The sequence below is a fragment of the Paroedura picta genome, chromosome 9, assembly GCF_049243985.1.
Source record: "Paroedura picta isolate Pp20150507F chromosome 9, Ppicta_v3.0, whole genome shotgun sequence".
NCBI lineage: Eukaryota > Metazoa > Chordata > Lepidosauria > Squamata > Gekkonidae > Paroedura > Paroedura picta.
The window spans coordinates 85409126-85430838 of NC_135377.1; the positions used below are offsets into that span (position 1 = coordinate 85409126).

A 21713-nucleotide genomic window follows, 5' to 3' on the forward strand; every position below is an offset into this window, starting at 1 on the left:
GGGTCTCCCTGGAGAAGACTGCAAGAGTATTGCTCCCCAGGACGTTATTGTGTATCCAATGTTAAACTCCAGGCCAATGGGTCTAGGAGTGAGTGTCAGAAGAAGAGAATCTCTCTATGTTGGATTTGTGGGGCTAGCTCTTGAACTTGGGTACTTTTTGTGGTGTAGGTCTTCCCCACTTTGACCACATGCAGTAACTTTAGACGGGGGCTAAATCAATAGAGTAGTCTTTGGAATGGACTGCTTACTTGCATGATTACTCATGTGCCTATTCTTTTCTAGAAAAGTCCAAACAAATTTTTCTCATCCCTGTCAGTAGACTCTAGTCAAAACTCTGCAGAATAAATTGAGCCATGGGGCTTCTATCATACACTTCAGCGGGTATTGCAGCCCACTTTGTGGGATAGCTGGGCTGAACTCTTTGATCCTTAAGAGCATGATCTTTCCAAGTGATTCTATTTATTCAGAGTAAATGTAATTGCTGCCATGCACACACACCCCATGAAGAGTGCAGTGAATGGCTCCATGATTATAGCCATGACTAAAGATTGTCCTCAAAGACCTTCTGATTACCATTGTCACAACAAGGGAAAGCAATTTGAGTACTCAACCAAAGGTTCAATTAGCCCTTTCGATGATGTAAATTACTAACATCCTAATCTCATACTGGGCATTGCACAATGTGTTATTTATAACCAAGTGCAAAGCAGGATAAACATGCATTCGGCTTCAAATTTTAACCAGCAGGAAATAATGCTCTATATAGTACAACTAATATTTTCAAGAGCTGGAACCTGGTATCCAAATTTAAATGTTCAAAAGTGCCAGGGCCAATTCCTGCGATGAATGTAGGTGGTGGTGCTAGGAAAGCCAAAACTGGAAGCGTCCAAAGACTCAAAGGCTCCCCTCTGCAAATGAAGCATGACATAATCATTTTCAAGACCAACAGAACCATTTCTCTCTCTCCCACCCTACCCAGTGTTCATGGTAAGGACACCCACAGAAGAAGCAGTTATATTAATCAGTCAAACACATCCAAACGTGCAGGAAAGTAAGCATCAAGAAGAGATATTAAAATTTTATTAGTACAGTGTTTTCAGGGATATTATTTGACTAGAAAGGTTAAATCAACTGACTCTTCCTTTCCTTTTATCCAATAAAAGCTCTATGATTTATCAGTCTTGAGCAGTGGATAGTTGCTGTTAATCACTTATCACTCAATAGACAAAAGGAATTTAAAAAATGCAGATGCTAGAGTTCTTTTTGGATCCCTGTTAATTTAAAATTAACTAAGTGGTAGTTATGTCATGTCTGAATGCACTTGCAAACACAGTAAAATATAATGCCTCCAAAGTTTAGTGTAGGATGCATTGGAAGATCTATAGTGTGCATGAATGAACTAGGGTGAATATTTAGGGGCTTTACGCACCGGGATCTTTGTAGCAAATTGGTCACTGAATGAAAAATCACCATTTAAAATAGTGGAATTCGTCGTTATGCATACCTGCCTTTGTAGTGGTATCCAGTTGCGTTTTGTAGCGTTTCCCACAGGCTTCCGGTCTCGGCAGAAATCGCTAGAAAGGAAGCGCTATTGCCGAGCTCATCCCGCCCCTGGCCGTCAAGCAGCCAATGGGCAGGCGTTAGCATGCTCCCAAACAGCCCCTTTCCCTTTAAGAAAGGTTTTTTTTTAAAAAAACACACCCATTGTAACGAATCTGTGTAGATTCGTTGCAACGGAGAGACCCATCCAGCTGCCTGGGGTGTTTGAGCTGTCGTTTGATCATTGCCACGCTGCCTCCGAGTGAAACCCCCCCCCCTCACGGGCCCGATTTTCGGCTGAATGACTGTGTAAAAAATAAAGTGACTGCTTAGTAGTGTGCTTAGTGACTGAAGTGTGCTTAGTGACTGAAGGGGAGGGACTGAAGCCGGGGAAGCCTCTGTTTGAGCTGTCATTTGATCATGGCCATGCTGCCTCCGAGTGGAAAAAAAAAATCCCCCCTCCCCCCCCTCTCACGGGCCCGATTTTCGGCTGAATGAATGTGTAAAATGTGTGTGCTTAGTGACTGAAGGGGAGGGACTGAAGCCAGGGAAGCCTCTAAACTGAAAGAGGCTCGCGGGTGCGTTATCCCCGCTCGCTCGGAGAAAAAAAAATGGCGAACAGTTTGCCGGAAGTTTGGAGGACAGGCTCAGGAGGAGGGACTTTGAAGAAACCGCAACAATGTTAACGCACAGGTCTTTTTCGCTAGTGTTGCAGATTGGTTGCAGGAGTGTATCGCTTTCCGGAGGGTGAATCCACTTTTGGGGATTTCCCTGAAAGCGCTACAAGGAAGCGCTTTTTGCAGATTGGTTTCAGGTGTGTGGCAGATTGTCGACGACGTTGTGCAAAACAGCCAATCAGTAGCGTTTTCAATTGGCAACCATTGTGCTATTTTGAAGGCGTGCAAAAAGCCCCTTAGTCTTCACAGAATGAACACCCTTAACGGGCTTTGGGAAGACAAGAGATAGGTGTAAAAGGTAAGAGACTTTGGAGGTGGAATACTTTGATGGACAGCCCTTTGAAAGACCGGCTCCAAGTGCTGAGGTAATGGCAAAAATAAGTGAAGGGCTAAGAAGTTTCACTAGGCAGAGAGAGCTGGAGTAACAGGCTGCTCCAAACACTCCAAACACAGCAAGTAACAGCTGAGAGGGAACTAATATTCTAGCTGTGTGCTGAAGAGAGGGTCAGTCTGATATGAGTCTGGATGCTCGTTCAGAGAACAGTCTGGCAGATCCTTAGATGACCATCTGCTCTGAGGAGAAACTCTAGATAGAGAACCATTATTAACTATTTAAATTTTTTGTGTATATTCTATTTTATCTTGATGTAATTCACCCCAAGATAGGGCTGGACAACAAATGTAGATGATGATGGTGAAGAAGAAGAAGAAGAAGAAGAAGAAGAAGAAGAAGAAGAAGAAGAAGAAGAAGAAGAAGAAGAAGAAGAAGAAGAAACTGGGGCTCATTCATTGTCCAAATGTGTAATGGAGATATGGGAGATCAGAAATGGCCACTGTTTTTTAAAGTAATCAGGAATTATCACATACTTTTATTTCATCTAAAAGAGAAACTAATTCTAGAAGGATGGGAAAGGACCGGACTTGAAGTCAAGCATATCCAACATCAGCCTTAGAAAGATGATCAGGATGGGCATCCAAAACTAGTTGCTGAAATCAACGTCTGATTTTATTAAATTGACATTTCTTTGATTGCACAATCTAAACCTCTTGTACAAAGGCAGGGTTAACCGACCAGGTCTGGTAACTACCTGAAGGCTTAGGAGATGGAGCCTAAGGAGGAGGGGTTTGCAGAAATGAAGGACTTCATGCAATAGAGTCCACCTTCCAAGTTGCCCTTTCCTCCAGGGCCTATTCCACACCAGTGGCCCCACTCTGAGCTGCCGTTGGTTCTTTGCAAGGGGGCAGTTTGCCCCGCCTCTTCCTGGTTCCAGATGAGGGAAGATTTTCCACACTTGAGCCAGTTCATCCTGGATTACTGCCTCCACATGAGGCAGTCGGGGCAGAGAGATTCCGCCATCCTTCGCTGTGGCAGCAGATGGGAGGTATTTTCACAAAGGTGGGATTGCATAACAATGGAATTCCACCTTTGTGGAAATTTTTAATATGCCCCAGTTGGCTACGTGCCACTGTGAAGCACTGTGGAGCTGACTGGGGCATTTTTTGCCACTTCTGGGATGCTGTAGGTGGAGGAGGAACTGGCCTGGAAGGCCCGGCTCTTCCCCTTCCACATGGACCTGGCCTGAGATTGGCTCCATTGGTGCCCGGGGTGAAAAAGGAAAAATGGAAATATCTACATTTCCTTTCTGTGGACAACTGAGGGCCTAATTTGGGCCAGGCCTGGGCCAGGGCTAATGTCATTGTCATGAACCCCGGTTTCTGACCTATTTCTGGTATTACAGTGTTCTCCAGGACTCTCCCGGTCTGTTGGTCTGTGCCTTTCCCCGGAGCTCTCCAGTTCCCCTTCCCTCTTCCGTTCTGCATTTCAAAGCACTCTCACACAGGAGGTGGCTTATCACCATTTGTCCTTGTACTCTTTGTGAAGTCTCAACATCCGTCCCAGTTTCTCACCTCTCCAATCAAAGAGCACCCCGGGAGCTTTCTCATGAGAACTCCGATTTAGTTCCTGCCTAAAGTGTACCCCAACCCCCTTCTTACGCATCCCTAGGTATAAAACCTCTTGTTCATTAAGGGTGCCTTTGTCTCTGTCAAATAGAAGAAGAAGAAGAAGAAGAAGAAGAAGAAGAAGAAGAAGAAGAAGAAGAAGAAGAGTTGGTTTTTATATGCCGCTTTTCCCTACCCGAAGAAGGCTCAAAGCAGCTTACAGTGGCCTTCCCATTCCTCTCCCCACAAAAATAGTTTGTTCTGTGAACTTACTGTGCTGTTTAACTGCCTGCTTGGATATTCTTTGAATAAATACTCCTTTTGGACTTTGCACAATCTGGGTCTTGATGTTGTTATTCAAGTGACCTCCATCGGTGGTGACTGCTCTTGGTTCCTGACAGTCATGTGCAAGCAGAGATTAGCCCTGCTACCAGACGAGTACCATCCCGGCCTTTAACGCTCATGCAGAAAAGGTCCATGTGAACTGATCTCTTTCCTTGTGATCAGTTGCAATATGCAGGAAATCTCCAGCCAGCACCTGGAAATTGGCAACCCTTTACACAGGAGAGAGCTTAAACTGAATAATCATGAGCCTCCTTCAAGGCAAAACCATGCCTGTTTTGTGAAGGACATGTGTTAATCCAACTGCTAAGCAAATCTACTGAAACCAGGACAATTGTTCTGCTTTTCCTGCCATCCCCGTCACAAACCTACCCTGGGTCTGTTTGTTCTCTTAGGCATGTTGCACGATTCCCTGCATGTAAAAAACATAGTCTTTTCCGTGCCACCAACCCAAGTTACAAAATCTAACCTATTGCATATCCAGTACCTTAGGAATACCCTCAGTGGGCTACCTATGAGCAACTACAAACATTCAGCACAATATTTCCCCCCCCCCCAGATCATGCTGAATGATGTCTCTGGATATAAATTCCCCCCTCCTCCCCCCAGGCTCTTTACTTACTCCTGTGTGATCAAGAACACCTGAATAACTTATGCACATCCCCCCCTCCCCCACACACACAGACAGCGTATTACATCCACACATGAAAATACTTATTCTGCTTTGTTATTTCTCTGTTTCGAGCTGCTATTAAAATCCCAGCAGCAGGGTCACTTAAAAGGGAGGGAGGGGAATAAAAGAAAGAAGCTACTGCAAGCGTCTTAAGAGCAGTAAAATACGGGGAGAATCTCTTTAAGCCCGAACCTTTTCATGTATTCCTAAAACAATTTTGCATTTATCAAGGAAAGCTTTGCACAACCACAGACACCGCCCCCCCCCCCCCGGCAGAATAGCTATTATAATAAAATGCTACAGTCATTTATTCTGATGAGAAAACAGATGATAACCTTATATTGGTTCTATGGGGGAAAGGGAGGGGAGGGAGTAAAAACGCTGCTGTGTACCTTCGAGAGTAGAAGCTCGAGGACGGTGTATCTTCTGGGTACGCTCGACAGGATTATAAATAATACGCTGCAGAGATTAACTTTCTGCAATCATTCACTCCCCCTTTAAAGCATTTGCTAGCCTGCAACTAAGATCCTCTAAGTCACAGGAGTTACTGAGATGTTTAATAGAAGTGCATTAACACACAGAATAAAGTGCCTCTTTAACACGATACATAATTGACATTAATGCCGCACCGTCCGCATCAGCCTAGCATACATCTGGAATGCCATTAGCACTGTACAGAGTAATTGCTTGGACTTCAAACCTCCCCGAGAAGGACCGGAACAATATATGTGCCATGGCCATTCATTCTAGCCTAAGCAACCTGTCAAAACGAAGGGATCTGATAGCGTTTGCCTTCGAATAGCAAACGTTCCTTTGTACTCTTGTCCTTGAAAGCCGCAAGGCTAATAGATAGCTTCAGAGGAGCAGGCGCTAACAGATAACTGAGCCGGGCATCTGCTTGCCAGAGAGAGAATAAAATAGAGAGAGCCAATGATGCTATACTTTGTGTCTGTTCACTGGACGTGCATTAAGCCAGCGCAATGCTGCCCAAACTGTTCTCGGAAAGTATAAGCGAGTGGAATTCATAGCAGATTCGCAAGAGGGCATCAGTGATTCCTAATCAGATTCTGAGGCTGTGATGGAGGGGGTTGGGGAAGCGGCATCCAGCAGGCTAGTGGAAGTATGCCCAACCGAATGGGGAGGTCCAGTGGGATTTTTATAAGTGTGGGAGGGCTTTGGATGGCAGAGTGTCCTGCCACACCACATACTGCTCTTGAAATTATGTTAACTTAAACAAGAAAAGGACAAGTGACATGGGAGGGAGTTAGAATGATAGAAGCATAGCATAATAGAGTTGGAAGGGACCTCATGGGCCATCTAGTCCAGGGGTAGTCAAACTGCGGCCCTCCAGATGTCCATGGACTACAATTCCCAGGAGCCCCTGCCAGCATTCGCTGGCAGGGGCTCCTGGGAACTGTAGTCCATGGACATCTGGAGGGCCGCAGTTTGACTACCCCTGATCTAGTCCAACTCCCTGCACTATGCAGGACTCTCACATCCCTATCGCTCATCCACTGTCACCTGCCACCCCCTTAAGCCTTCAGTTGCAGTTTAAGAAGCAGAAGCCCCAACGTCCCTGGAGCAGGCTTGCCAGCTCTGGATTGGGAATCCCCTGGAGACTTTGGAGGTGCAGCCTGAGGAATGTGGGGCTGTGGGAGGGGCTGGATAATGGGGTGTAATGCTGCACAGTCTGCATTCCAAAGTGGCTATTGACTCCAGGCAAACTCTTCTCTGCTGTAAACATTTGTTAAACATTTATCGGGTGATATGACCATATATGGTCATGTCGATCTGCTCTCTCTCCCCCTCCTCAAATGGCCATTGTTGGGCTTGGAGGGGAGGGAAAGGGTGATTGTGCTACTTCTGGGGTCTCTTGAAGCCTGAAGAATGTTTCAGGGGGTTCTCAGTTTTAAAAAAAACTGAGGAAGACTGGCTTAGGTTAAACAAGTTTCTTCTCTCAGGATTTCTTCGTTAGCTTTTAGCGTAGAAACAAACAACCCTTCCTGCATGACTGTAGCAGTTTCACTGGGTGCTCAAGGACTTGTTGTTAACTCAAGGATAGTGGTTAAGATTGACAGCCTCTAATCTGGGGTACTGGGTTTGATTCCCCAGTCCACAAGCAGCCAGCTGGGTGACCTTGGGCCAGACACAGTTCATAGAGCTCTCTCTCAGCCTCACCTACCTCACAGGGTATCTGTTACGAGGAGAGGAAGGGAAGGAGATTATAAGCCACTTTGAGACTCTTTAGGGTAGTGAAAAGTTCTTCTTCTTCGTAAACTTAGGCCAACACGTGAACTCCACATTCTTACAACTGTCTCAAAGTTAGTATGGGATTTCTCCAGGAGAAATCTGCAGTCATTTGTCTCCATGAAAGGCCATGTGGAGTGAGTGAGAGGACAAAGGAAGAAAGACAAGAGGGGTCGGAGGGCACAGAGAGGCATCCCATTCAAGGAGAGACCACCTAGACACGCTGAAGAGTGATGTAGTGCCTCTCCTTCCAATGTCTAGGCATGCCAAGTTGCTCAGTCCAACAAGGAGATGCTTTGTTGCAAAAACACCTGTTGGCAGACTTCCTATGCGGGATCACTGATCTCGAGTCTCATAATATAATTTTAATTAGTTTGACAACCTGCAGCTTTCCAAGTCTACCACCATGGATTAGGTATATACCCTGGCCTACAAAATAATTGTTGGTGAAACAGAACGGATATATTGCATCCTTTCGGCTTTGGCCCAGTCGCTTCATTCATTCTGGCGCTACTCGTACTAGCCGTCTGCTCATCCCCAGTAGCATATTGGACACCTTCCGATCTGAGGGGCTCATCTTCCGGCATCATATTGTTTTGCCTTTTGAACTTGTCCATAGAGTTTTCATGGCGCAGATACTGGAGTGGTTTGCCATTTCTTTCTCCAGTGGATCACCTTTTGTCAAAGCTCTTTGCTATGACTTGTCTGTCTTGGGTGGCCCTGCATGGCATAGCTCATAGCTTCACTAAGCTACGCAAGTTCCTTCGCCACAACAAGGCAGCGATCTTTGAAGGGGTCAATAAAGTAGGACAATCAATAAAATAGATGAGATATCATTTAGTGATGCCCTTTTCATTCTTTTGACTGTGAAAGAACCCTTGAAATATTTTTCAGGCTTTGAGGAACCCCAGAAAGGGTGACATGCTCCTTCAGAGAAGTGGCCATAGAAGTAAGATACGGGAACAAGCCAATCAATCAATCAATCAATCAATCAATCAATCAGTCTATCTTTCTATCAATCAACCAATCATTTACCATTTCCATTGTGGAGAAAGTTATTAGGCCTGCAGAGCAACCAGGGAAGTGGTCTCCACTGATATCTACTGATGTCAGCAGCCATCTGAACTTCTGAGAAAGGCCATATAACCCCTGAGGAGCTCTCACACAACCCCAGGGCTTCCTGGAACCCTGGTTGGAAATCCCTGATCTAGTATATAGTAACTATATTTGCAGGTAATGTTACAGTGTTGTTGTAGGGTTTTTTGTTCAATGCTTAATAACATTGGCTGGTCTTTCTGATTTCCTCCTCCTGGGCTAGGATGTCTATATGTATCTGGGATACTTTATAATTGGGTCCATAAGGACTTTTGCCATTCTGACAATTTTGAATGCTCAAAACACCTGTACCTAAGAGCGATCAGTCCTAAAAGCTTTTGAATGTGTGAAAATGCATATATCTGCATTCTATGCAAAACATTAAAACGCTCCAATTATGCTCATGCTACAGTGTGTGTATTTTTAACTAATTATCACAGGGACTCCTATCATCAAGATCAGGTCAACTAATTTGTTTATTTAGATTTAATGAAGATCCTTTTAATCAACACTCAGCTAAAAGTTCAAGAGGATATTTCCGGCAATTAAAACCATAAAAGAATGAATGAATGAAAACTAGCGGGATAAAATCTGTGACATAAAATTAATAAATAAAACAGCCATAATTCACAAACTAATGATCAAATGAAATGGCTGAAGCGCTAAAACCTCAGTGATAAGAGGAAAATGATCCATGTGCAAGCAATGAGAAAAAAAAGGAAAGCATAAAAATAGGAGCAAATATTAAAAGAAGGCTAAAAAAGAAGGAAGGTTTTAAAAATCAACAATTATCAGAATGATTTGACTATTTAAAATGTAGATTGTTGAAACATAGTACCTATTTCTTGTGTATTGGTAGAGTTGCCAGTTTCAGGTTGGGAAATTCCTGGAGATTTGATGGTAGAGCTAGGGAGGGTAGTGTTTGAGACCTCAGGCTGACACAATACCATAGTCTACCCTCCAAAGTAGCCATTTCCTCCAGGAAACCTATTTCTGTGGCCAACAGAATTCTGGGAGATCTCCAGGACAAATCTGGAGGTTGGGAACTCTCTGAACTAGATACTAAGTTACATGGAGAATTTTTTTTTTAAATCATGCTTTCAAATATATTATTTCATATGATTATCTTGTTTCGGTCATAGTTTTTTTGTATTGACCAAATAATAAAAGTTTAAAAATCAGCATGCCAGGCAGAAGGCAAACTGCTGGGCAATGGAATTCCAAAGAAGGAGGAACAGATTTTTCTCTTGTTTACATACCTGCCTTACCTGTAAAAGGGGAAGGGAGAGGAATATTTTAGCTGCTAATAGGTTCCCTTCAGCCTTTCCTCATAGGGCCTGATTCCCCAGGCTCTGGATCATTCTTGTCACTCTCCTTTGTACCCACTTAATTTTGTCCACTTCCTTTTGGAAGTGAGGCCTCCAGAACTGGACATGGGACTCCAAGTGGGGTCTGACCAATGCAGTAGACAGTGGGAATAAGACATCTTGTGATATAGATGTTTTGTCTCTGTTGATACAGTGCAAACTTTATCAGAGTAAAAAGGACTATTTGACCCTCAAACAAATCATTATCTTTTGTCAATGTACATCTCACCTCAGTTTTCCCATCAGAACACATTTTTCTCCCTAAAGACCTATTCCTTTTTACCTCCATGCTATATGACCCTTTAAAATGATGGCTAAGACAACTTTAGATCCTTCTTTGAGTCTGCAGCAAAGGTAATATGAGAATCTTGGCTTTTTCCCTTCTGAAGATTGTCTTGATTGAGAAATAATCAACAATTTATTCATCAGGCTGCAAGGCCTAGTCACCAAGGAAAGAATCATAAAACATGCAACCCTGACATTGTGCACAGAAAGCACCAAGTAATTCCAAACGAGATGTGACTTTTGGAACATTCTCAGGTCTGCTCCACGTTGGAACATAACCTACACACAAGGTCACATTAAGCTGTGCAACATCCGTCTTGTCTCCTTTAGACTGACAGGAAAGAATATTAGCTGAGAGACCTTAACCTTCTTACTCTGTTATCAACACAAATTACCAGAGACATTACTCTAATGTGCCAGTTGACCCTCAAGAGCTGGGCATAATCAACGTCCTGTTATGATAATTCCTTAGCAACAACTCACTCACTTGGGACATGGCTTAACTTGCTACCAAATGTCCCTGAAAAATTTAACCAAACTGATTACAGACAATACCAATCCCCATGAAACTACCCTTCTGGATACACTCATCATTGTCCCACAATGTAATCCCAACAGAATCTTTACAAGAACTCTCACATTTTTATTGGATGCCTCTAAAATGTCACATCGTGTCACCGTATTAGTATGCAAACAAGAACCAACATTAATTTTGAGGAAACTGTTGCTTCCTTGGCTTCTTTCTCACAGAGTCTGCATAATGTAGTGGTTATGATGGACTCTAATATGGAGAGAGCCTCTTGTGGTGCAGAGTGGTAAGGCAGCCATCTGAAAGCTTTGCCCATGAGGCTGCGAGTTCAATCCCAGCAGCCAACTCAAGGTTGACTCAGCCTTCCATCCTTCCGAGGTCGGTAAAATGAGTACCCAGCTTTCGGGGGGGTAAATGGTAATGACTGGGGAAGGCACTGGCAAACCACCCCGTATTGAGTCTGCCATGAAAACGCGTCACCCCAAGGGTCAGACATGACTCGGTGCTTGCACAGGGGATACCTTTACCTTTTAATATGGAGAATTGGGTTTGATCACCCCACTCCTCCACAGGAAACCTATGGGATGACTTTGGGCCAATCCCAGTCCTCTCAGAACTCTCTCAGCCCCAGCTAACTCAGAATATGCCTGTTGTGGGCGAGCTTTTCGCCTGGCAACTGGGAGGTGCCACATATGGAGTCCAATAATATGCCCAGAAATGTAATCTGGCTAGCTGGTCCTTCCATTTTCTCTGGTGCCAGTGGGACTCCTAGCCATTCAGCTATCCTATGAAATGCTGCCAATCTGTCCATGCACAGTGTGGATTCTGCTGGCCCCACAAACAGGAAATGTGTGGCCTCTAAAAAAAATGTCCTTCATGTTTGGCTGCCCATTCTAGGGAAGTACTAATAGCCTCGAAGGCAACTCATGCTTTTGCACATCCCATCGGCATGGCCTTATCAACGTATCACTATTCCAGGAAGTTGAATCCCAGCAGGCTGTAGTCCTCAGGGTGCACTGGGAGAAGGTGGAATGCCAAGTGGACATTGCACCAGGCCAAAAGGGCTGCATGACAACAGTACCAGACAACTGGCAATGGCATGATCAAACAAAGTATATCAAACCACGCACAGCTCTGGGGCTATGCCATCATTGTCAGATGTGCCCTGGGTGTGGGATAGATGGTAGATCATCCAGAATTGGCCATGAAACATTTGGGACAGCACCCTGAGGGGAGACACCCTCAGGTCATGCAGCAGAGGGTTTGAAAATGGCCCAGCTACCCACCCAGATGTCCTTTCTTTATCAATTTTTTCCTGCACTATGTCAGGGAATTCCTGCAGTCTGTGGCTACCTGCTCACCAGTAAAGGGGATCCAAAATCCTTTGGTAAACCCTGACTACAGGTAAGCAGCCAATTCCTTGTTTGGGTATCAACTTAAGCACTGCTGTAAAGCCAGATTGGTTAAGGAGCCAGGATGGCCTCAAGTGGACTTGGTGTTGGCAGAAGGCCCTCCAGGTCCTGATTCCTCATTCTCCTTCATGGATGATTGGGCCCCACAAAAGCCCTGGTTCAGGACAATGCTTATTGACTACCCCCACACATCTCACAAGTATGACTGTAAAAACAAGGTTGTCACTTGCAGCTCTTCCTATTAAAGTCCCATCATGACAAGCTGGAATTTCTCCTGCCCTGGGTATCCCTGTGCCCCTTCTCCCTTTGAACCCTCATGCTGGGGCCCACCTTCACCAGCCAGATGTCATGGTGTTATAGATCCCACCTGGCAAAGGCATTGTGAGAGGCCAGCTCCCTTAACTCTTGATCATATTCAAGGGCTGCCTCCTTCCCCACATATTTCTTGGCCTCAAGCACATTAGCCAGGTATCAGGCCAGGTGCCAGCCTCACTCCAGATAGGCTGCAACCACAAGGGCAATATACTTAGCAAACCCCTGCAACCAGTTATTAAGGTCCTCTTGCATGTTGGGGCTTCCTGATTCTTCTTGCAATGCCATTTCCCAGTTTCTACGCCCCACTTGCCTGTCCTCACAAAGGCAGAGATGTTATGGTAATACCCCTCCAGGGCCCTCCCCTGCAGATTTCTGGGGAGGCAGATGCCTAGGGCATCAGTGTCTAAATACTTTGCTGGAGGTTCCTGAAGGGACCCAACCACTTCTCCAGAGTCTAGAGGTGCTTGGCCTCTGCCTGCCTTCTATCAAGCCGGGCAGGTCATCCTGGCACAACTGCCCCCTTCAACCAATACCATGCTTCCTTATGCACATCCTCCCTCTCCTCCTCAAAGGAGAACTCACCCAAGGTGTGGGTGAAATGCTTCTAGCACTGTTGCTGGTGACCTTTTGATGCTGCCTTCTCCTACTCCCCATCCTGGGGCAGGCCCTGGACTCAGGCTGCCTGCCACTGCTCAATCTCTCCACACTAGTCTCCTATGGACTCATATGCACCAGACAACTGGGCCACTGCATGAGAATACCCCTGCCAATAGTCCACTGACCAGCTGGCTGGGGGGCTCCCCACACTCTTTTAGCTCTTTTAGTGAAGACTCAGAAGATGTACTACTGGTGCTGCTCTCCCGAGCAAGAGGGGGCTGCGGGGTGGCAAGCTGTCCATGTGACCCCTTCTGTCTTGTCTTAGGTGCCGCCCTGTCTTGGCCTTGCCTGCCCCGTTCCCGGCTTGGGGCCCGCACCCGAGCCTCTCCTGGGGGCCATGCTCTTGCTACCATGACAGATGTTGGGCCTTGAGTGGCCCAAGGTCACCCAGTAAGCCTCCATTCCACTGTGGGGATTTCAACCCGGTTTCCATAGCCGAGCCTGTTAGTCTGACCATTATACTATACTGCCTTTCATCTGTAAATTTCAACCAGCTTTAATTTAATATTTCTGGAACCTTCACATATGTGCGTAGTAAGTGGGACAACTAGTGCAGTTTACCTTGTACAAAGTGATGAGTGGAGATATTATCCCGAAATATATTTCTGGGTTATGATTAAGCCAAATGAACTAGCGACCTTTCTCGAGCAAGTGAATTGCATAGGATTGGAGAAGCCACACGGCTTAGAGACAAAACTGTTTCTCATCAATAAGTCTGCAATCCCTTGCTAAGAAGCTTTACTTGTAAAACCCTCTTGGGGTTTACTAAATGAATTTAAAGCAATACGGATACCTCCAAAATCCCACGACAGAATTCACAAGTAAGCCAAATAAGCTGGAAAAATTCTGTTAGTAGCAGAAAGCACAGCAGAATTAATGAAACCTGAAAAAGTCATATCTTTTCCCCCCACCTTACCCCCCCCCCCCTTTAGTAGGCTTTAGCCAATCATTGGAAAAGAATATTTACCATAGAAGGCAAACTGCAGGAATAGGGGTCCTTCTCCCTGCAGTTCTTTATAGTGTCACTGACATTACAGAATACTGCAGCCTTGAATAACACAAGTCCTCTGCAGATGGGAGAGTAAAAAAGAACATGCATAGGGAAGGAGCAAGAAAAAACGGTCTGCTCTCCTCTTACCTGTGCTAGCTAGAACATGAGCCCAGAGCCAGTGTGCACACAAAGCATATATGATTAGATTCAATTTCTGTGTTCAGGAACAGTGCACTGCTTAATGTGCACTCAGGTAGACCCCATTCTCATGTTCTATAGCTTTAGTGGGAAGGCTTTATGTCCCCTGCCCCCAAACTAGGGTGTAAACTGCATGGAGCTTTTATTCCAACCCCAGATCGATTCAGTCCCTGCCCTCTACACAGAATGCGATTTCCTTTTGGATTTTGGGCAATTTTAATGTTCCTTCTACGGCAAGAAGGATTGATCCGGAGTGACCCTACCTTTATTGTGCGATATCTCAGACTGCTTTTAATCCTCAATATCCAGCTTGGGAAAGAAACCTCCGTGGTAGAGAACCTCTGATAGGCTACACCTGGTCATGTGACACACTTGCCTTAAATGAGAAGCCCCTAATTTCTCTCAACTTCTGTCGGTCCTGGATTTTTCCTCCCTCCTCTGCCATTTTCTATCCTCTCCCCCTCCCCTCCAAGAAAAGAAAGAGGCTCCCTGCCTGGCTCCTCTCCCCCCCCCCTTCAAGAAAAGAAAGAAAGAGGCTTGGCTCCCCCCCCCCCCACCTTCTGAGCCTCCCTAACCATGTGCAGAAGACTTTCCTGTTTCAATGGGGAGGGGGGGAAGAGGAAGACCCGAGTTCAAAGCGATCTGAATTCAACAGGATTGACAATGGAATAAAGTAAGTAAGTGCAGACTCTGCCTAGGAGGGACACGTCATATAACAAAAAGTCTTGAAAAATTGTAAACCTTGGATTTTAGTAATAACCACTGGGACATGGTCAGCATAAAGGAATTTCCATAACAGTGAAGAACTGAGAATATCGTTTCAGGTGTGTAGCTGCATTGGTATTAAGTGGCTGAACAAAGTTTGAATCCAGGGGTACATCTAAGATCAACAAAGTTGCATTCAAGGTCTAAGCATTCATGTGCAGGCACACTTCCTCCAAAGATGAAATAGGAATCATCCCTGTGCAGATATCTTTGTAAGGCTGATGGAGTTCCATTTCATGCGGCTCAATGTGGCACCTTCCATCTGTACACAGCCCGTGGCGCCACGGGCGCCACGGACTGAATAAAAGAGTAAGGGGTAGTGGGGAGGAGTTAGGGCGGGACCGGTCCGGGATAAAAACTTGGAGGTGTCCAATCAGGAGCCGCGAAGCGGCTCCTGATTGGGCCCCTCCGAGTGCCACTCAAGGGCCAAGTGGCCAATTGGGAGGCGCGCTACGCGCGCCTCCCTATTGGCCACTTGGCCCGCCCTGGACTGGCCGCCCACACCCGCCATTTCCCCACTTCCCGCTGAGCTGGACGCATCTCCAGCAGGACCAGCGCCTCCTCCTGTCGCCAGCGGCCCGCATACGGCCGCCAGCAGCCCGCCTTGCCGCCCTCCAAACCGGCTTCTCGCCCGCTGCCCACCCGCCGCCGCTTTCTCAGCCCGCCGCACAAGCCAGGAATCGGCTCCTCAAACCGCCGCCGCTGCCGCCGCCCCACGAGGCCCGGGAGACGGCCGCCAGCATACCTCCCTTGCCCAGGCCGGGAATGGGCCCTTAAAGCCGCCGCCGCCGCCGCACGAGGCCCACGAGACGCCCGGCAGCATCGCTCACTTGCCCAGGCCAGGAATCGCCCCCAAAAGCCGCTGCCGCCGCCGCAGGAGGCCCGGGAGACGCCCGCCAGCATTCCTCCCTTGCCCAGGCCGGGAATCGGCCCCTAAAGCCGCCACCGCCACCGCACCAGGCCCGGAAGACGCCCAGCAGACTCACTCCCTTGCCCAGGCCGCGAATCGGCCCCTAACGCCGCCGCCACCGCCGGAGGCCCGCCGCACGAGGCCCGGGACACGCCCGCCAGGATCGCTCCCTTACCCAGCCACGGAACCGCCCACAACAGCCGCCGCTGCCGCCGCACGAGGCCCAGGAGACGCCCAACAGCCTCACTCCCTTCGCCAGGCCGCCAATCGCCCCTAAAAGCCGCAGCCGCTGCCAGAGGCCCGGGAGACGCCCGGCAGCCGTGGGGACAAGCCGACTACTCTTCGCCCATCTGGAGCTGTACCACCTCGATGCCAGCTGCCCGGTAAGTGAGCTGGGGCCAGCAGCGCTCTGCGTGGCTGCGAGGCAGTCCCTGCGGCGAGAGGCTACCGCCCATTCCCCGAGGGAGATCCCGGCCCCACCAGAAGCCTCCTTTCCCCAGCCCCCTTTTCTCTCCAGCTTCTGCCGGGGACGGGCTCTCCCCCCCAGCCCAACTAGCGCTCATTTTATTTAAAATTAAAATGGGCTTAAAATCTAGTCAAGATATATTCAGGTGAGCAGCCGTGTTGGTCTGAAGTAGCAGTACAAAATTTGAGTCCAATGGCACCTTTAAAACCAACAAAGTTTTATTAAAGGTGTGAACTTTCACGCACGTGCACTACTTCCGTCAGCCTTACAAAGAAACTTGCACAGGTATTTATTTTTATTATTTATTTATTTGTATTTATTATAGAGCCAGTTTGGTGTAATGGTTAGGAGTACGGACTTCTAATCTGGCATGCCAGGTTCGATTCTACGCTCCCCCACATGCAACCAGCTGGGTGACCTTGGGCTCGCCACGGCACTGATAAAATTGTTCTGACCGGGCAGTGATATCAGCGCTCTCTCAGCCTCACCCACCACAGAGGGTGTCTGTTGTGGGGAGAGGAATGGGAAGGCGACTGTAAGCCGCTTTGAGCCTCCTTCAGGTAGGGAAAAGCGGCATATAAGAACCAACTCTTCTTCTTCTTCTTCTTCTATATTTATATACTGCCCTCCCCGGAGGCTCAGGGCGGTTTACATAGAACATAAGAACATAAGAACAGTACATGAAACAGTCTATAACTTATAAATAACCATAAAAAGGTAAAGGTAAAAGTATCCCCTGTGCAAGCACCAAGTCGTGTCTGACCCTTAGGGTGATGCCCTCTAGTGTTTTCATGGCAGACTCAATACAGGGTGGTTTGACAGTGCCTTCCCCAGTCATTATCGTTTACCCCCCAGCAGCAAGCTGGGTACTCATTTTACCAACCTCAGAAGGATGGAAGGCTGAGTCAACCTTGAGCCGGTTGCTGGGATCGAACTCCCAACCTCATGGGCAAAGCTTTCAAACGGCTGCCTTACCACTCTGCGCCACAAGAGGCTCTTATGATTCCAATTTCATTGTCTGAGGAAGTGTGCAGGCACACTCAAGCTCACACCTGGAATCAAACTTCAGTGAGGATAGAGTTGTACATGTGCTTCTTCTCTGAACATGCCATGTGGATGGTTATACCTTTCAGGATTGCAATAGTACAATAATCTTATCAAGGCATAAACAAGGTATTAATAGAACAATGTTTGAGTCCAGTGGCGCCTCTGTTGGTCTTCAAAGTGCCACTGGGCTCAAATTTTGATCTATTGCTTCAGACCGATACAGCTACCCACCTGGATTTAAGTGCATTAAGGTTGTCTCTGCCAATAGCTGCACATATTCGACAACACAATGGCTTCCTGTATGGAAAACTGGTGCAATCACTTGATCTTTTGCTTGTGTGAAGATGCTATGAAGAAGGTATCAAAGATTTGTTATCATAGATCATTCCCTGTCATCGTTTCAGCTTATCTGCCTAGACAAGGCAAGGCTGTCTCAGATGTGAGGAGAACGATGGGTGACAGGGAATCCCTGATAATGCCACAGCAACAAAGGAACGAACTCCTACATGAATCAAAATCAACAGAATATCTTGTCATCGGTATGCACCGACCCGGTGCTTTATTGAGCAAAATGTACACAACACCGGAAGGTGGTATTCGGTACAATCTTAAAAAAAAAAAACAAGTGATACATGAAATACAGGGTGATGCATCTTTTCAGACTCACTGGCTGAAAAGAGAGAGGAAAAGACTGATTATGATGTTTTCTGTAGAGTTGCAGGGGCTGAAAACAGCACAGCTAGCTGTGTCTTGTGCAACCTTAAATTACCAATAGAGGCCAGTCAACAGATTCACAAGCAGCATATAAATGTGATAACCAGTGCTGATGCTGAAGGGTAAGATTTAATGCAGCCCAATAATGAGGAAACTTGAACCATCAGTATTAATTGGAGATCTAAGGAAGTTTATGAAGTAAGATTTAGATGAAGATGAAGGCCATATGTGGTCTGAGCTCAATGTACCTGAAGGACTGCCTTTCTGCCTACACCCCTCAAAGAGCTATACACTCAGCTACCTCCAACAGCCTGGTGGTCCCTGGCCCCAAGGAAGCTTGCTTGACCTCAACCAGGGTAAGAGCATTCTCCATCCTGGCCCACACCTGGTGGAATGATCTCCCAGAGGAGATCATGGCCCTGACAGAACTTGAACAATTTGGCAGGGCCTATAAAAGGGAGAGAGCCTCTTGTGGCGCAGAGTGGTAAGGCAGCAGACATGCAGTCTGAAAGCTCTGCCCATGAGGCTGGGAGTTTGATCCCAGCAGCTGGCTCAAGGTTGACTCAGCCTTCCATCCTCCAGAGGTCGGTAAAATGAGTACCCAGCTTGCTGGGGGGTAAATGGCAATCACTCGGGAAGACACTGGCAAACCACCCTATACTGAGTCTGCCATGAAAACGCTAGAGGGCATCACCCCAAGGTGCTTGCACAGGGGATACCTTTACCTTTACCTTTATATAAGGGAGATCCTTTGCCAGGCATTTGGTTGAGGTCAACCTGAACAAATCACCTTCCATTTGCCCCTGCCCCTCCCTCCTATGAAAACCACTGCTGATTTTTCCAGCTCACAGGGCTGTCAGTATGCTGTGGTTAAATTACTATTCTCCATTGTTCTACTGTTCTACTGTTTCAGCATACCGTTCTGTTGTCATCACTGTATTGTTACTGTTTAGTATTAAGTTATCTGTACTGTTCCCTGTTGGCTAAGTTCTATGTAAACCATCCTGAGCCTCAGGGAAGGGTAGTATTTAAATTGAATGAATGAATGAATGAATGAATGAATGAATGAATGAATGAATGAATGAATGAATGAATGAGTACTAGGCTTACCAATTACTTACCTGTTGTGGGTAGATTTCCACTCCACATTCCATCATCTGTCCTTGATCAATAGAGCCATGGCTGAAAAGATGGGAATGACATCACAGTGGAAATGATATCACAGTATTCACTCTAGGAATTTCCCCTAATCTCCATAGGCTTTACCTGAAATGTTGGGGGAAATTTCTAGGTCTGTGATGTCAATTTTATTTATGTCATCTTTTATTTATTAGAAACACAATTATGTAGCTTGGTTTTCTCCCTTCATTTGTGGTATGTGTGTCATTTCATGTGTGAGCAAGTACCCATCCCAAAAAACAGAACATAAACACACACACACGCACACACTGGGGGGGTAACCTTAATACACATTCATCAGTAAAATGCTACACAATTGCTGAGATAAGTACTCTGCTTGATCAGACCAGTGGTCCCTCTAGTTCACCATCCTGTCTCATAAAGTGGTCATCTACCTCCTCTGGATGGTAAACAAAAGGACATAGAAGACCAGGCCTTCCCCTGATGTTGCCTACAGGCTTTGGGATTCAAAGGTTGCTGCTGAATATCTCCAATAATGAGAAATAATGGAAAAGAGACTTGTTTGAACGTTGTTAAGGTATGATAGAGGTGTACTGGATTTTGGAGTGTTCTCAAGGGCTGACTGGCCTAAATGGCTGAGAAAGAAGTTGGAGAGAATTACTGAGGAAGTTTTTAAGATTCAGAATAGATCTAGTCTAAGGAAGCTTGTAAATGCATGGCTTACAACCACGTGTTTGCAAGCAGGAGGCAGGGCAAATTTTACTCCTCCATGCGGAATCAGTCTCAGTCGCCTCTCTCATTAAAGGAAATGTTGGTGACCACTCTTTCACACCGCACAAAAAAACTGGGCTATCTTGTTGAGCTTTTGAAGGGATTGTGGCTGTGAAACAGTCCATCTCAGCTTCGGAGAAACTCGATATAACAGCAGTCCCTGCTGTTGTGTCCCTTCAGACTTGTTTTTCATGCAAGACATAGCAATGGTCTGCCCAGCAGTTGGCAGAACAGAAACCCATCCCATCGCACAGCTGGAGAAGAGCCCGGCATCTGGAAGTTTGATGGCCAGATGGTCCCTCGTGATTTGGAGCCATCCTTCACCCCCACGGAACTGGTTGGGAAGATCAGCTCTGGTTCCAGCTGTAATTATAAATGATTAGAACACAGATAAAAAAACACCACCAACAACAAAAAAAGACAAATGCCTATAAAATTTACCTTGACACGAAAGCTGCCTCTTGGGATTTGGGGGAACCTTCCTCAAAGGAAGGGTTAGGAGGCATAATGAATATTTTAAACTGCTTTGATTTCCTTGGGCAAAAAGAAAAGGAAAGACAGATCAAAGCAGAGTACTTTTTTAAAGTCAAGCTTTCAGCTTGTGAATTTTCTTGAGGCTTCAAATAAGTGGCACAGACATTATTATTAACATCATTCTTATTATCATGATTATTATTATTAACAACAACAACAACAATACCGATTGCATGAAAAGACAAAAGGCAAATGTAGGACTATTCTTGCAGTTACTAAAGGCAATCCATGGTTGCACAGATTCTTGATCAATGCAATCAGAGGAAGAATCTTTGTTTTTCATGGCTAGGCACTTACAGACTCCACGAAGTCAGAGAGTTGGGAACAGTTCAAATAGACACTGGAGTGCAGTTTGATACTCCCAATCCCTCTCCTGGTATATATTAATTTCATCCATGATCAGAATTACAGCACTAGTAATAAATTATGATGAATTCTCATTCAATCAGGGAATGCAAGAGATGTACCCATGGAATCCCAGAGAATATGATAAATATTTCAAAAGGCACATTGGTTTTGACTCTGCATCTTCGTCTCACATCATTAATGAAGAGTGCCGAACACTGTTGTTCTGTTTGCTTGAACTGACTATACATTTGCAAGTTTGATGGAGTGGCAGATGTGAACACACTATTTGCAATGACTTCATTCATACCCTAATCTCCTTCCAAATCCTATATTGAAATAGATGAAACTTAGTGTTTTACATAGACAGTTAGGACTTCATTGGTGCCAGAGGTCTGTAACTTTTAGCCCCAGGGTTATCACATCAGCCAGGGGTCAGGCTCAACTATTCCTATAATAAAATGGACTCCCTTTTCTCCTATCATCCTCTCAGGAGACTAAATAGGAGGGCATAGCCTGAAACTTGGGACTCTTCTGCACATCATTTCTATGTCCCCATTGCTTATTTTACCCCTTTCTTTACATGCTTTGCTCCCTCTAGTGTTCAATTCACTATTAAATCTCTGTAAATCCAGCATAAAACCCCACAATGATGTAATATTAAATTGACCACTAGAGGGAGCAAAATGAATCCATGGGAACACACACAATATGGGTTCAAAGCACTGTCATGGGGGCTGGGCAACACAATCC

At 46.0% G+C, this 21713-nt stretch overlaps 1 long non-coding RNA gene across 1 annotated transcript in view; it reads right to left on the reverse strand.

The window, feature by feature from the left end:
- The window catches only part of LOC143844962 (uncharacterized), a 29221-nt gene extending 9874 nt beyond the window's left edge, over positions 1-19347 (reverse strand). The window contains exons 1-2 of the long non-coding RNA XR_013234206.1: positions 19292-19347; positions 17688-17803 (exon numbers count right to left, since the gene is read on the reverse strand). This is a non-coding gene — a long non-coding RNA (uncharacterized LOC143844962). The remainder of the gene's footprint in view (positions 1-17687; positions 17804-19291) is intronic.
- Positions 19348-21713: the final 2366 nt, after the last annotated feature.